Genomic DNA, 17,332 nt, shown 5'->3' on the forward strand with positions numbered 1-17,332 from the left:
ACAACATGATGGAGGGTATCCACAAGAACTGTGCGGTGGTTACTCCTACCAATGTTGTCCTGGATAGATACGTTTGCGACAAGTGGATTGGTGAAGGTCAGGTAGGTAATTCCCACTAGTTGGTTTTCGTACACTGGTGCAGGCCTATGTCTGATCTGATGCCATGAGATCTCATGGGGTCCAATGTCAATGATGAGGACTCCCAGGCTCATGTCCTCCTGAGCCACTTTGGTGGCTCTGTCCTGCCTTTGGGACAGGAAATACCCAGGGATGATGATGGTGGTTTCTGGGAAATTGGCTGTAAGGTATGATTTTAGTGAATGTGACTATGTCAAGCTGTTGCTTGACTAATCTCTGGGATAGCATTTCCAATTCTTGTACCAACAAACCACCTGATGTTAGTGCAGAGGACATTGCAGGGTTTACTGGGCAGGCTATGTCTTCGCCGTTTCTAGCACCTAAGTGATCTGGGCAGTCAATCCAGTTTTATTCTTTTCAACATTTCTGTAGTCATTTGATGCAACTGGCCATTTCAGAAGGCAATTAAGAGTCAACTACATTGTTAAGGTCTAGAGTCATATATAGGCCAGGCCATGTAAGGACAGCAGATTTCCTTCCCTGAGGGATATTTGGGAACCAGATGGGTTTTTACAACAATCTAGTATTCCATGGTTACCATTACTGGGACTATCATTGTACTCCAGATTTATTACTTGAGTTTAAATTCCCCCATCTACCATTGTGGGGATTAGATCGCATGTCTCCAGTCCATTAGTCCAGGTCACTGGATTACTAGCCCAGTAACATTACCACTATGCTACTGTTATGATCCCCAGCTGAGGTTATCACTGGACAAGCCCGATCCCAGAGTGGGACCCAGCTTGATATATCCTAATTTTTAATTGTTTGTGTAAATATGTGGAGAGTGGCTACTGAACAGAATCATCAGAGTCAGTAGAAGTAAAAAGGCTATCTTATACTCTAATGTTCACAGTAAGTACAGTCCATGTAAACCAATTGGCAACCTGTGATCAGACATACCACACTCTGAAACCAAGTGATAGATACCACCCCAGACAGATGCTATGGATCCCTCAACTCCCCCCAGAAAGTTGTTACACCGTGAGCCAACCAGTCTCTTGAACGCCATCCTTCACAAAAGGATTTCCAATCTCTACTTTCCAAGACCTCACCTTGTAATCTTCTCCCAGACCAATGCGTTCTCTCAGACACCTTCTGCAAGGGTTCACCTCCAGGGTTTCAACCTCTCCTTCCAATGTTCCTCTCCCCTGGGTCATCAAGCTTCCCTCTTTGGATCCTCTGACTTCTCACAAATCTTTATATCACTTTGATTCTGCTTCCTACAGCTTGGAGCTTTAAGCTTGAGGCTTGAAGCCTTTCTCTGCCCCTCACTCTTAATTTCACTTAATAGGACCTTTTCCAGTTTCCTATCCTTCCTTTGGCTAGAAGGTCTGCTCAGGGCTTTCTCCTGTTCCACTCCTCTGGATTTTTGAGGATTTTCTTCTTTAGCTTGGGACTTGCTATCTGTCGCCTTTTCCAGTCTTTCCTGGCAGCTACTTTCAACCAACTTTAGCTCGGGACCTGCTACCTGTCCCTTGATAGGTTGCTTCTGCTTAGCAGCTGTCTTCGAAACTGAACTCAAAAACTGCTGTTTCTAGTTGCTTGTGTGTGTCTATGGGAGAGACCTGCCTCTCTGGACCCCTGTTGCTAGGCAACAGCCCAGTTTTTCCACTCCTGTGTTTGGCTAACTTCTCTTACAGTCGTAAGCTCTCAATAGAAATGCAGGCAACTTTTAAAGTGAAACTAAAACTCAACTTGACCTTTTTTAACACACAGATACAGAAATACAAATCAAACTTAAACATTAAAGCTAAAACTCATTCCTAACACCCACAAATACCAATACAAGCTACTTAAACTATCTCTATTTCCTAAGCTGCCATCCCATAAATTACATAGTGTTCATTTCCTAGTATACATGTTGCTTGCCTGAAGCATGAGCTGTATAAGTGGGTTGGAAAAGTACTTGCAAAATTTTGTGCTTGATGTTTCTCAGAGCTATTTATTTCAAAGTAACAGTGATTTGTAAATAAGGAACCATGAAAGATTACAGCACAGGAGGCCATTCAACTCAGTCAGCTGTGCTGGCTCTTTGCTAGAGCAATTAAAACTAATACCATCGCCTTACAGCCTTGCATATTTTGTCTGCTTCAAATGGTTATCGAATTTTTCTTAAAAGATGCATGGGTTTCTACCTCAACCAACTCCTATTAACTTTGCCATTATAAATTTTTATGGCTACAATTTTAAAGCCATTCATCAGACAGCCAGCCTTAAGGCCACAGGCCTGGATGATAAACTGACAGAATTACTTTAGATGCAGAGGAATTGGTAGTGGACATGATATACAGAATATGCGTGGTACTGCGGGAGACCAGTGATTGGCCAGAAGACTGGACTGATTCTACCTTTATCCCTCTACCAAAGAAAGGTAACCTAAAACAGCACACAAATTATAAAACATTTGCTTTGATCTCCCACGCTAGTAAAATCTTGCTCAGGATCAACCTGGAATAGATACAGAAAAAGACAGAGTGAGATTGCTGATTTCGACATGAAAGGGAACCAGAGATCAAGTCATTAACTATCATAATGCACAAAGCCCAAGAACAGCAGCAGCCAATATACATGTGCTTCATTGATTTTGAGAAGGCATTCAATTCAGTCTCCCACAAGAAACTCTGGTTGACAATGTTAGACATAGGATACCCACCACATTTAAATGATTTGCTAGCCAAGCTTAATTGTAAGCAACGAGCTAGGGTCAGAGTTGCTGGCACCCCCTCAGAATTGTTCAGAGTCAAAAAGGGTGTCAGACAGGAGTGTGTCCTCTCACCATGTTTATTCAACATCCTAGTAGAGAGACACCTGATAGATATAAATATGGGATACCGATTGGTGGGTGGCGAGTTTCAAATCTTCGATACGCTGATGACATTATTCTGCTCACTAACTCATTGGAGGAGCTAGAGGAGTTGGTGGACCGTTTGATCAAGTTAACTGGGAATACAGTCTCTTGATCAACGTCGACAAGACAAAAGTGATGGGCGAAAAGACCTTCAAGATTCTGACTAATGTAGTTCAGCTTGAGCAGATGGCCTGTTTTCTGTGCCATAGTGTTCTATGGTTCTATAGAGATAAACACGAGAGGATATGGCTTTAGAGTGAAAGGGGAAAGGTTTAAGGGGAACATTAGGGGGAACTTCTTCACTCAGAGTGGTGAGAGTGTGGAATGAGCTACCATCTGACGTGGTAAATGTGGGCTCACTCTTAAGTTTTAAGAATAAATTGAATAGATACATGGAGGGGAGAGATCTGGAGGGTTATGGACTAGGTGCAGGTCAATGGGACTAGTGGAATAATATTTCGGCACAGACTGGAAGGGCCGAATGGCCTGTTTTCTGTGCTGTAGTGTTCTATGGTTCTATAGAGATACCTTCTGCTATCTTGGGTCACTTGGGTCATGGAAGATGAAGAGTCCACCAAAGAAAGTCAGGCTAGACTTAACAAGGGTCTCGGCATTGTGGACTCGCTTAAAAGAGTATGGAGTAGTCAAAGCATCTTGATTAAAATGAAAGTTCATCTTCTGAAAGCCCTTGTGTGGCTGGTGACAATGTATGGCTGTGAAAGCTGGACTATCAAGAAGAATGACGAGGCTTGGATAAGAGCACTTGAAATGAAAGGACTCAGACAGATATTATGTGTGGCATAGACGGCCAAGCAGACAAATGAGTGGGTGCTCAAGAAAGCTGATGCTAAGAGGAACTTGTTTGAGGCAGTGATATGAAGGAAGCTCACATATTTTGGACGTGTTGTGAAAAGGAGGGGAGTGTTTGGAAAAAGAGGTAATGCAATTCAAAACACCTGGAAAATATACACAAGGAAGACCCAAGATGGCATGGATAGATAACATCAGAATGTGGTCTGGCCTCTCTATGGGACAGGCAGTGCGGTTAGTGGAGGAAAGAAATCAGTGCAGAAGGATTGTTCATAGTGTGGCCAACCCTCGGAACGAGGTTGGAAGGAATTCAAGACAAAACACTTTTAAAGAGAAACTATTTGTGCAAGTTGTCACACTGTAAATAGACCCCATCTTCATGGAAGTAAAAATTGTCTTCTAATGGCTTCCGTAATGTTTTTACTGAGAGCCTCATCCTGTCCCAAGTCTGGACTTTAAACGAACATTTGTTACCTTACACCAGTTGAGGGAGACTTCAATAATATCTGTGTATTCACCATTTGACCATTCACCATTCTGGCACAGACACAATGGGCCAAGTGGCCTCATTCTGTGCCATAAACTTTCCATGATTCTACAGAGTCAGAGAGTTATACAGCACAGAAACAGGCCCTTTGGCCCATTGTGTCTGCGCCAGCCATCAAGCGCCTATCTATTCTAATCCAATTTTCCAGCACTTGGCCTGTACCCTGTATGCTATGGAATTTCAAGTGTTCATCTAAATGCTTCTTAAATGTTGTGATTTGCACATTTTTAAAACATGTGCATCTGCTGCAGTTAAAGAAAGGAAATATTCCCTTGTCCTGTGAGAATTTGCAACATTCTTTGATTTTTTTTTTCTCAAAAGAAACTGGAGACAGAATTCTCGAAGTTTTGATTTCAAGCACATGATGAATTTATATCAATATATTATAACCGTGCTTCTCTCTTGTGAGCTCCTCACAGGAAACCATAGTGCCTATGAACAGTAACAACTGTTATTGTCCGTTAGCCTGTGTGTGGAAATAGGAGCAGCTGTTATTGTGCATTATTACTTGTTGGTTAGAAAAAAAATGATTGCCTATGGAGTACATTGCAATAGTGGCAGCAACATTCACTTGACAAAAATAGAACATTGTTCACATTTGTCCTTAGAACATTTTACTGCATTATAGATGTTATACAAATGCAAATAGTTGTTGTTGTTGGAGTCAGTCCTTAAAACCTGTCTCTAAGCAAACTTATGGTCATAACTGTTCCAATCTCTACACGATTCAGTGTCAAATTTGATCTGATTACACTCCTATTTAATGCCTAGGGACATTTCACTACATTAAAGATGCTATATAAATGTAAGTTTTGTACACAATATAGATCAAGTTAATCCAGGCAATTACCCTTTTAGTCCCCTCCAAATCATCAATAAAATGATGAAAAGAAATATCAATACTGTCATCAATAAAAGCCTATTTACCAATAACCCGCCAAGTGATACAAAATTCAGGCTCTTCAGAAGCGCTTGGATCCAGATCTCAACGCACTCTTGATCTAAACACAATAACAAGTGCTGAACACCAGAGGAGAGGTGAGACTAGCTGCCTTTAGCTAGGCAATATTTGAGCAAATATGACACTTTGGAGCCTGGGGAAAACTGCCATCAATCAAGTTAAAAGAGGAAATCCTCAGACGATTGATTTGTACCTGGCACAAAGGAAGACAATTGAGATTGTCAGAGGCAAGTCATCACAGACCCTGGAAAATGTCCAGATTTTCCTGAAGAAGGGACCCAACTATTTTATCAATGACGTTTCATCTGTTAAGGCCAGAATTGGGGTTGTTCACTGATGATCCAACAGTGGTCATATTTATTCACAACTCATCTGATAATGAAGCAGCTCATGCCAGCTGACAGCAGGGCCTGGATAACATCCACCACTCGAGCTGACAAATGCCAAGCAACTTTCATGTCACTCATGGTAAGTAACACCCATCCCAACCAAAAGAAAGTCCAGTCATTGCCTCGTGACCAACCAGGACACCAACAACAGCATGGACTCAATATCTGACCCATCAATCACTACTGTGTCTCCAGGATGCAGGATGCACTGCAGTGGCTCATCAAAGTTACTGTGACAGCACCTCCCTCCCCATGACCTGCAATACTAAGTAGGACAAAAGCAGCAATGGTTTGTGAACACCCTCACCTCCAAATCCCCCATTCAAATCATGATCATCCTGGATTAGACATATATCACTATTCCTTCATTGTTTCTGGGTCAATATCCTATTAATACAATTGTGAGAGCACCAAAATCATAAGAACTGCAGTGATTCAAGTATACCACCACCTTCTTAGACCAATTGGAATAAGCAATAATAGCACCATTGCCAACACCATCCATAACCGGAGAATAATTTGTTTTTAAGGTGATCGTCACTTTTGCCTGCATATTGCAGTGATAAAAATCTCTTGAACCTTTTTGAGCTAAACATTTTTTATACATTAAAAACTTGAGCAATCTGAGGTGATTTTTGTTAATGGAAATTTGGTTATTAAAGATAGGAATGGCCTGACAATCGAGAAAGTGGTGGTACCTCGCATGTGGGGATTGGGGCCCAATGCTTCAAAACAGGACAACAAGGATTTTGGATCCCATTTTCCTGGGCCCTCCCCCAACCTGTTTCATCCAATACTATAAGACCCAATGCAAGTCCTGATAGATCCAAGATCTTCCCTCATAACTCGAGATTTCACAAACCCTTCTCATCAGTGATCCTAGGAAATAGAAGCAGGAGTGGGCGAGTTGGCCCACTGAGCCTGTTCCATCATTCATTAAGATCATGGCTGATCTGACTGTAGCCATAACTCCAGTTTCCAGCCTGCCTGCCATAACTCTTGACTCCCATGTCGACCAAAAGTCTGTCTAACTCAGCCTTGATTACATTCAATGATCCAGCCTCCACTGCCCTCTGTAGAAGAGAATTCCAAAGACTAACAACCCTCAGAGAAGAAATTCCATCTCATCTCTGTCTTAAATGGAAGACCAATTATTTAGAAACTGTGCCCTAGTTCTAGATTCTCCCACAAAGGGGAACATCCTCACAGCATCTTCCTTTTTTTTATTCATTCATGGGATGAGGGCTTCGCTAGCTGGGCCAACATTTATTGCCCTTGAGACGGTGGTGGTAAGCTGCCTTCTTGAACCGCTGCAGTCCATGTGGTGTAGGTACACCCACAGTGCTGTTAGGAAGGGAGTTCCAGGATTTTGACCCAGTGACATGGAAGGAACGGCGATATTTTTCCAAGTCAGGATGGTAACTTGGAGGGGAACTGCAAGGTGGTGGTGTTCCAATCTATATCCTGTCCTTGTCCTTCTAGATGATAGTGGTTGTGGGTTTGGAAGGTGCTGTCGAAGGAACCTTGTTGAATGCTTACTGTGCATCTTATAGATGGTACACACTGCTGCTACTGTGCGTTGGCGGTGGAGGGGGTGAATGTTTGTGGATGTGGTGCCAATCAAGCGGGCTGCTTTGTCCTGGATGGTGTCAAACTCCTTGAGTATTCTGGGAGCTCCACTCATCCAGGAAAGCGGGGCGTATTCCATCACACTTCTGACTTGTGCCTTGTAGATAGTGGACAGGCTTTGGAAAGTCAGGAGGTGAGTTACTCATGGCAGGCTTCCTAGCCTCTGACCTGCTCTTGTAGCCATAGTATTTATATGGCTAGTCCAGTTCAGTTTCTGGTCAATAGTAACCCCCAGGATGTTGATAGTGGGGGATTCAGTGATGGTAATGCCATTGAACATCAAAGGGCAATGGTTGGATTCTCTCTTGTTGAAGGTGATCATTGCCTGACACGTGTGTTACTTCCCACTTGTCAGTCCAAGCCTGGATATTGCCTAGGTCTTGCTGCATTTGGACATGGACTGCTTCAGTATCTGAGGAGTGGCGAATGGTGCTGAACATCGTGCAGTCATCAGCCAACAACCCCACTTCTGACCTTATGATGGAAGGAAGGTCACTGATAAAGCAGCTAAAGATGGTTGGGCCAAGTACACTATCCTGACGAACTCCTGCAGTGATGTCCTGGAGCTGAGATGACTGACCTCCAACAACCACAACCATCTTCCTTTGTGCTAGGTATGACTCCAACCAGCAGAGAGCTTTCCCCCTGATTCCCACTGACTCCAGTTTTGCTAGAGCTCCTTGATGCCACACTCTGTCAAACGCTGCCTTGATATCAAGGGCAGTCACTCTCACCTCACCTCAGGGGTTCAGTTATTATGTCATGTTTGAACCAAGGCTTCAATGAGGTCAGGAGCTGAGTGGCCCTGGTGGAACCCAAGCTGAGCATCAATGAGCAGGTTATTGCTGAGCCAGTACCATTTGATAGCACTGCTGATGACCCCTTCCATTATCTTATTGATGATGGAGAGTAGACTGATGGGGTGGTAATTGGTCGGGTTGGATTTATCCTGCATTTTGAGTACAGGACATACCCGGATAATTTTCCACATAGCCGGGTCGATGCCAGTGTTGTAACTGTGCTAGAACAGCTTGGAAAGGGGTGCAGCAAGTTCTGCAGCACAATTCTTCAGTACTATTGCCGGAATATTGTCAGGGTCCATAGCCTTTGCAGTTTCTTGATATCACATGGAGTGAATTGAATTGACTGAAGACTGGCATCTGTAATGCTGGGACCGCCAGAAGGGGCCGAGATGGATCATCCACCTTGTCAACTCCCCCTCAGAATCTAAAATGTTTCAATAAGATCACTTCTCATTCTTCTAAATTCCAATAAGTATAGGCCGAACTTATCCTCATAAATCCTTAACCATATTCTTAGTCCTCTCTGTAAGCAGAACTGCCCAATGTTCTAGATCACCTTGGAGCAAAGGAGACTGCAATTGTTTAAATAAGGGAGACGAGGAAAAGTTGCTCGCACAAGGACTAGGGGACACATATTTCAAGTTTTGGACTAGAGATTTTTTTTTTTGGGGGGGGGGGGGAGAGATGTGTGTGGTGGTGGTGGTGGTGTGTGTGAAGAACTTTTTTTTTAACATGGCAAACAATGTCCCAGAACCCGTTGCATGCGAGGGTGGACACAAGGATGATCAGTAATCTCCAAATGAAATTGGATGTGTACTTGAGGGAAATAAATGTGCAGGGCAATGGGGATAGAGTTTGGGAATGAGACTTACTAGTTTGCTGGAGAGCTGGCATGGACCCAATGGGCTCAATGGCCTCCCCCTGTGCTGTAATTACCCTATGGCCTTGCTGAACTCCCAGCCCAATGTCCCAGATCCCAGGTCCCCTCCACAGCAATTTTATATCCTAGGACTTTTATCAGTGTTCCTATTCGCTCTTCTGTGTTCCTGCAACCTAGGTCACCCCTCCCAATCCTCCCAGATCCTGGCAGTTCACCTCAGAATGCAGCTAAACCATGAGACCTCGTCTCAGAACTGCCAAGACACTAAGGCTGCCCCCATGCTGATAAGTCAATGGCTGTGATTACACTACTTCATGAGCAATGGCATAGCAGATCTGGCAGTAATGAAATAATATTGGAGAAGTCACAAATAATGTTGGAGTTGTGAGAAAGCACACCCAAACCAACATCTGACTAGTGTACCCAAAGGGAAAACACCAATGTTGTAAATGCAGTGTAAAATTACCCAGTTTTCTTCTCTTTTACTCCCACTACTCTTACTGATCTAACTCACCCATTTCTCTTTCTGTCCATCCCACTGGTTGACCATCCTCCACCATACATACATTTCAAAAGCTGTTATCCTCCTCTCAACCACTTTCTTCAGAGTCCAGCTCTCACATCCATAAAGTGCAACATTTCGCATTAGTGACCGTACTAGACTTTTTTTTCAGTTTCATGCTGATGTTTCTGCACTTCAAGAGTAGAAGTTTGGGAATCAAATGGATTCCTAAGTACAGTTAGGGAGAGAAAGTTAGCCAATTATGGAAATTGGAAGCAAAGATTTGACAATCTTGTCCTGGCAATGGCTGAAGGAGAAATTGAGAGTAAAAACAAAACAGGAAGAAGAAAAAATAGATGGCGGGATAATATTGAGACATGGACTGAGGAGGCTTGAAGAATCCCAGGGAAGAAACAAGACAATGCCAATGGCCCCATTATGGCTATGGTGACAACATAAGAACAAACTCCATCTTGCTGTGTTAAACTCATCTCTCTCAGGGGTGAATTCACAAGGTAGCATGCAGCCTGTGGAACAAGACCTGGCACAATATTGCAGCTGCATGCAAATACTTAAAAGCTGTGGCACTTCCTTTAAAAAGGGTTTGTTATTTACTTCAGTCACAAAGTGTTCTGTCAATTAGAGCCATGACTTCATTTATCCCATGACCACTTAAGGCCCTTCTGTCAGTTTGTTTTTTCCCCTCAGCATTGTAAGGTGATTATAATCGTTGGGTGCATCGATGCTGATCATTTATAACAGTGACTAAATTATGGGAGCTATGTGCTACATATGCAATTAAATGGGAAGTCACTATCCTGGAATGTACAAGCCCTCAATTAAACAGCTTGTTGTGTTCAACGAAGGAACTAAGAGAGGTCGAGATTGCTGTTAAAGGAGGACATCACTACAATTGTTTATTTTCTCTGAATTCCTGAACCAACTTGAAAACCTTATCTTTTGTAAAGAATAAGTTGTACATTGAGGATTGGGTAGTGGAAAGAAAAGAGAGGATACTGAGTTACCGTCTTCACACCAAACAAAGAGAGGTATAAAAATCTTGCAAGTAGAAGAAACAGTGTGAGTTGCAAACCCATAACAATGAATTGATTCAATTTTCTTTGAAGCTTTAAAAAAAAACACTTTTCTGTCTCAATTGCACAACTCCACGCGGGAGAACACAATCATTCAATATAGAACTATCACAAATCTCACTGATAGTAATAAACCTCAGCAAAAACAAAGAAACTTCAGCCTGATCAGTTCTCAGCTTAGCCATTAGATGGTGTACCATATCAGAGTTGGGGTCAGTGAGGTGAAAAAAACAAAAAAACTGCGGATGCTGGAAATCCAAAACAAAAACAGAATTACCTGGAAAAACTCAGCAGGTCTGGCAGCATCGGCGGAGAAGAAAAGAGTTGACGTTTCGAGTCCTCATGACCCTTCGACAGAACTATGTTGGGCGGCAAGAGAACAAAATGACACCATTCACTATGTCTCACTTGAACTGCATTTGGGGGGACCAAGGCAAACATTCACAACTATTAAGAGATTTGTGACTCCTCCAACCATAAGGCAGCAGAAGGAAGGTTAATTTACGATTTACCTTACCTTTCCTTCACTCTTATAGCACAATCCACTTAAAACTTAAAAGCACCATGCATGGTTTCCAACCTCTTACATGTCAAGAGGAAGATTTGACAGTTGCTATGGAAGCTAGCACTGTGACTGAGTAAATAAGTAAAAACAAAACAAAAAATTTGCGGCACAAGCAAGTCTGCAAATTAATGCAATGCCAGCACAGGCATTTGACACTTGTCTGATAAATATATTAAGTATTATTTTAAAATATTATACCAGCACTATATCATCTAGATTCAAATGCACATACTAACAGAACCCCAAAAACAATAAGTGGAACTTGTACTTTGAGGCAATAAATTAATAAATGTATTTGCGCCCATAAATATATATATATTTACAGATGTAAAAAAATACTGGGAGGAAAGCCCAGTTAAATTGTTCAAATTTAAAAATTTCTACCAGTTGGAAAAAGAATTATAGGTGTGAGAAATGTGGAGAAAATGTTGGGAAAAATTGATATGTCCCAACATACTGGGAAATGATTGGACCAGAGGTACGTGGCTACAAATTCATTGCACTGGTACGTATGTCAATCAGAAATAATACTATCAGCCACAGTAAATAAACTCTAATGAATGAAGTAGGATTGCATAGACCCAAATAAAATAGTTAATTGTTTACAAAAATATTAGTAGCGAAAAAATACACTACTGATGTAAAACTGACACCTGAAGCCGACTTGATGAAATTCTCCTGCATTTAGCAGGAGATATACTACGGTGAACATCCCGGTATTAACTCATCGGGCCCTTAGAAACCTAAGAACCAGAGGGCAGGGAAGAAATCCTAAGGACTGTAATATGTTTCATTTATTTCAATAAATTAAATAAATATACGCATATTCGATTTATGACTGCCCCACACACGTTTTAAAATATCAAACAAACTCACCTGTTTTCCCACTGTAAAATATAGCACCGATACATCTCCTACAAGAAATAAATCTTCAGTCCTTGTTTGTCTTCACCTCTTCAGTGATCAAAATGAGCAAAGAAATACCGTACAAAAAAAAATTACACCCAGTGCAATCAGCCGCCGCTAGACGAAGGCACTCAGGAAAGACACAAGGCATTTAGAAATGAGAGGGGGAGGTGGGGAGAATACAGACAAAAACATGAAAATAAAATCACACACATCCCAAATAAAAAGAAAATCTTTGCAATAATCCGCTACATCTTGTTAGTTCGAGATTGCGTCCGAGGAAAGAGAAGCGAAGGGAACAACAAAGAGCTGTCCAGCAGTAGAAGGAGAGATTGTATCAGTGCGGAGTGGAAACCAGGGTTCACTCCCAGTGGCTGGTTACAATGTTACCATTTGCCTTGGAACTGATACATAACTATCCTAAAAAAAGGTACGGAATCCTGCAAGGATCAAACTCAAATCAACCACCAGGGGGTGCAATGTGTGAGTGGGAGGAAAAGAGGACTTAACCCTTTCCTTACTCTGGCTCAACCTCACCTGCAAGCCCAAGGCTTTTTTTCAGTAGGAAAGTGCTTTTCCATTAAATGTAAAGAAGCATAATCATTCCTGAAAAGTATACAGCAAAGCTTTTTCTCTCCAGTACCTGGTAGGGACATGGAATTAGAAACGCATTTCTGCTGCAATTACATTATGTGCATAAAAAATACAACTACTTGTACTTACATAGTGCCTTTAACATAATCAAACATCCCAAGGCACTTAATAGGAGCATACACAAAAAACTATAACACCGAGCCACATAAGGAGATATTCAGGAAGATGATCAAAAGCTAGGTCAATGTACTGTATTCAGAAATTATAATATGATGAATATGATATGATGTTTGAGCATGTGCAGTGCATAATGATGCAATAAACTTAATCTTCTGAACTGGCCAAAACCTATGTCAATGATGGTATGCCAAAGAGGCAGCAGTGGGCTGTATAATACTTCTCTCACTGTATGACTACAACATCAGGCATAGGAGTTCAAAAAAGAATGCTAACTCAGTGTTGAAAAGAGTCTTTGAACGGACATTGAATGGATGGACAGAATTTGACCAGTGTACAGATGAGGAACAATTGTCTCAATGAGTTGTCATGTGAGCAGGGTTGCATTAAGTGGGGTCACAGCGTGGTAGTACATAGTTCTTTGAGAGATAGGATTCTGGCATACCAAACACGCTGAAATAGTTATTATGAAATCTATAGCAAGAGACTTTGTTTATTGGCCTCATCTGATAGTGACCGAGAAATGTACTCTCTGCCAAAACTAGATAAATAAACTGCTTAAAATTCCTTTACAATCAGGGTCATGGTCAAAATGACCATTACAAAGAGTTCATGTAAACTTTTGGAAAAAGGGAAATGACAATTTCTTGGTACTTACTGATAGCCACTCGAAGTGGACCGAAGTGAAGCGCCCAGGTCAAAAATCTATAGTGAACGAACAATAGACAAGTTACAGTCTATTTTTGCTTCTCATGGTTTACCAGAGGAGCTGGCCCTCAATTTTGTTCTGTTTAATTCCAAAATTTCATGAAGCAGAACAGTGTGAAACGTACCCTCACTCCCCTTTATCATCAGGCATCAAACAGGGCAGCTGAAAGATCCATTATGATAGTTAAAGGAGCACTCAAAAAACAAGTGCTGCTTGGGTGTTTGAAAGAATTGGTAGAAAAGTGTGCAATTCCATGAAGATTAGTGGCAGGTCAGAGGATTGGACAGAGTATAAAGAACAGCAAAGAATGACGACAAGAATAATAAGGATGGACAAATTGGAGTACAAAAGAAAGCTGGCTAGAAATATAAAAAAAACACATAGTAAGAATTTCTACAACTATTTAAAAAGGAAAAGAGCAAGTAAAGTGGGAGTTATTCCTTTAGAGAGTATGCTGGGGGCATTAGTATTGGAAGATAAGGATGAATTGAACAGATATTTTGCATCTGTCTTCACTGTAGAGGATACAAGTATCATCCCAGAAATAATTGCGAATCAGGAGTTGAAAGGGAGGGAGGAACATAAAACAATTACAGTCATCAGGGAAATGGTACTGACAAAATTATTAGAACTAAAAGCTGATGGACTTGATCATAGGGTTTTAAAAGAAGTGGCTGCTGAGATAATAGATGCATTAGTTCTAATTTTCCAAAATTCCTTAGATTCAGGAAAGGTCCCATCAGATCGGAAAATAGCAAATGTAACTCTCTATTTAAGAAAGGAGGGAGACAGAAAGCAGGAAAATAGAGGCCAGTTAGCTTAATATCTGTCATAGGGAAAATGCTGGAATCTATTATTATGGAGGTTATAGCTGAGCACTTATAAAATCTCAATGCAATCAGGCAGAGTCAACATGGTTTTGTGAAAGGAAAATCTTGTTTGACTAATTATTAGAGTTTTTGAGGAAGTAACTAACAACTTGGATAAAGAGGAACCTGTGGATGTGGTGTACTTAGATTTCTAAAAGACATTTGACAAGATACCACATCATAAATGGATGGTAACATGGGTACAGGATTGGTTAGCTAACAAAAAACAGAGAATAGGCATAAATGGGTCATTTTTAGATTGGCAAGTTGTAAGAAGTGGAATGCCACAGGGATCAGTGCTGGGGCCTCAGCTATTTACAATCTATATCATTGATTTGGATGAAGGGGCCAAATGTATAGTTACTAAATTTGCTGATGACACAAAGATAGGTAGGAAAGTAAGTTATGAAGAGCTCTTAAGGAGTCTGCAAAGGGATATAGATAGGTTCACTGATTGGGTAAAAATTTGGCAGATGGAGTATAATGTGCGAAAATGTGAACTTGTCCACTTTGGCAGGAAGAATAGAAAAGCAGCATATTTTCTAAATGGAGAGAGGTTGCAGAACTCTGAGGTACAGAGGGATCGTAGTGTCCTGGCTTACAAATCACGAAAAGTTAGTATGCAGGTACAGCAAGTGATTAGGAAGGTAAATAGAACACTCTTATTTATTGCAAGGGGAATGGAATATAAAAGTAGTCATGTTTTGCTACAGTTGTACAGGGCATTGGTGAGATCGCATCTGGAGTACTGTGTACAATGTTGGTTTCCTTATTTAAAAAAGGGCAAAATTGCATTAGAAGCAGTTCAGAGAAGGTTCACTGGACTGATTCCTAGGATGTGGAGGTTATCTTATGAGGTACACTGTGTCTCCTGCCAATGCAAGATGGCCATGCGAGATGGCTACCTGTCTGTGCATGCGCGCCAGACATCTAGTGATGTCACTCCACTTCACCTCTGCGCATGCATCAATGACATCACCACACATGTACATCAATTCTGTTTCTGGGAATAAAAAGGTTTTTATTCAGTCACAGAATGGGATTATGTTAGTAATTTCTTGTAATTAACTTTGCATAAGCTGCATTTACATGCAGCAATGGTCATTTTCATAATATGGGCTTCACCCTTCTTTGAGATAGCTGTGTGCTATATGGCAATGAGTTCCACAGATCAGGAGCAGTTCTCAACCAGCTATTCAAATGTTCAAGACGAATTTGTAAACTGAATGAACTAATTCAGTTGCAGAGATAGACAGTCAAAAATAAGGAAAAAAACAAGGTCAATAAGATATACCAAGCCGCCATGATGATTTGAGCAACGCGATCTTTGCTCTTGGCTGCTGCATACTGTCACTCGCAATGGAGTGAAACAGTGCAACTGCGCATGCTTAGCGTTGGCTGCAAACACAGCCTGTGAGGAAAGGTTGGACAAGTTAGATTTGTATCCATTGCAGTTTAGAAGAATGATAAGTGACCTTATTGAAGCATTAAGATCCTGAGGGAGCTTGACTGAGTGGATGCTGAAAGGATATTTCCCCTTGTGGGAGAGACCAGAACTAGGACACACAGTTTAAAAATAAGGGGTCTCCCATTTAAGACGGTGATGAGTCTCTGGAACTCTCTTCATAAGAGAATGGTAGAGACAGAATCATTGAATATTTTTAAGGCAGTGGTATATAGATTCTTGACTAATAAAGGAATCAAAACAGGTATCATGGGAGGCAGGGTAGTGATGTTGAGGGTATAATCAGATCAACCATGATCTTATTGAATGGCAGAGCAGGCTTGAGGGGTTGAACGACCTACCCCTGCTCCTAATTTGTATGTTAATATGCATTCAGATTTCAATATTAAACAAAAGTTGGCTAATTTCCTGCTGAAGTACAGAACATCTCGACGCTCCACTACAGGGTATACACCTGTTGAGCTTTTGGTGAAGAGATGGTTAAGGACACGTTTGAGCCTGGTATTACTAAACTTGACTGTTAAAGTTAAACACAAACAGTTTGATCACATACATCAGTATGACACAAACAAAAACAGTTTCAGACAAAATAAGTATGTTCATATATGAGCACCTCTCTCAAGTCACACAAGTAGGATGTAGAGAATACAATAAAAGTGTGTGGAACCAAAAGATACCAGATTGAAATTGATGCCAAAGTGAGAAATGTCCATGTAGATCACAAGGTCCAGCCAAGGCACGAACTAAAACATGAGCATGATCCATTTGATCATGAGCTTGTGCCAGAGCTTGAACTCCATTATTCAAATAGGGAGGGAAACAGAAAGCGAGGAACTACAGGCCAGTTAGCTTAACACCTGTCATAGGGAAAATATTAGAAGCTATTATTAAAGAAGTTATAGCAGGGTACTTGGATAAGCTCAAGGTCATTAGGCAGAGTCAACATGATTTTGTGAAAGGGAAATCATGTTTAACCAACTTATTGAAGTTCTTTGAGGAAGTAACATCTGTTGTGGATAAAGGGGAAGCTGTGGATGTACTGTACTTAGATTTCCAGAAGGCATTTGATAAAGTGCCACATAAAAGGTTATTGCGGAAAATAAAAGTTCTTGGTTTGGGGGATAACACATTAGCATGGATAGAAGATTGTCTGGCTAATAGGAAGCAGAGAGTAGGCAAAATGTGTCTTTTTCAGGTTGGCAAGGTGTAATGAGTGGTGTGCCACAGGGATCAGTGCTGGGACCTCAACTGTTTACAATTTATATCAATGACTTGGATGAAGGGACTAAAGGGATGGTTGGCAAATTTGCTGATGACTCAAAGATAGGTAGGAAAGTAAGTTGTGAGAAGGATATAAGGAGGCTACAAAAAGATACAGATAGGTTAAGTGAGTAGGCAAAGATCTGGTAAATGAAGTATAATGTGGGAAAATATGAAATTGTC

The 17,332-nt window shown here is 41.2% G+C and overlaps 1 protein-coding gene across 4 annotated transcripts in view; it reads right to left on the minus strand.

The window, feature by feature from the left end:
* Nucleotides 1-12,463, minus strand: part of b4galt2 (UDP-Gal:betaGlcNAc beta 1,4- galactosyltransferase, polypeptide 2) — a 405,565-nt gene extending 393,102 nt beyond the window's left edge. For all 4 annotated transcript variants that reach the window (XR_005945547.1, XM_041208715.1, XM_041208713.1 and 1 more), the window contains exon 1: nt 12,046-12,463. The gene's annotated coding sequence lies outside the window, so the exon portion shown is untranslated. The remainder of the gene's footprint in view (nt 1-12,045) is intronic.
* Between the last annotated feature and the right edge of the window lie 4,869 nt (nt 12,464-17,332).

Source organism: Carcharodon carcharias, chromosome 16 (assembly GCF_017639515.1).
Source record: "Carcharodon carcharias isolate sCarCar2 chromosome 16, sCarCar2.pri, whole genome shotgun sequence".
In the NCBI taxonomy this organism is placed as follows: Eukaryota; Metazoa; Chordata; class Chondrichthyes; order Lamniformes; family Lamnidae; genus Carcharodon; species Carcharodon carcharias.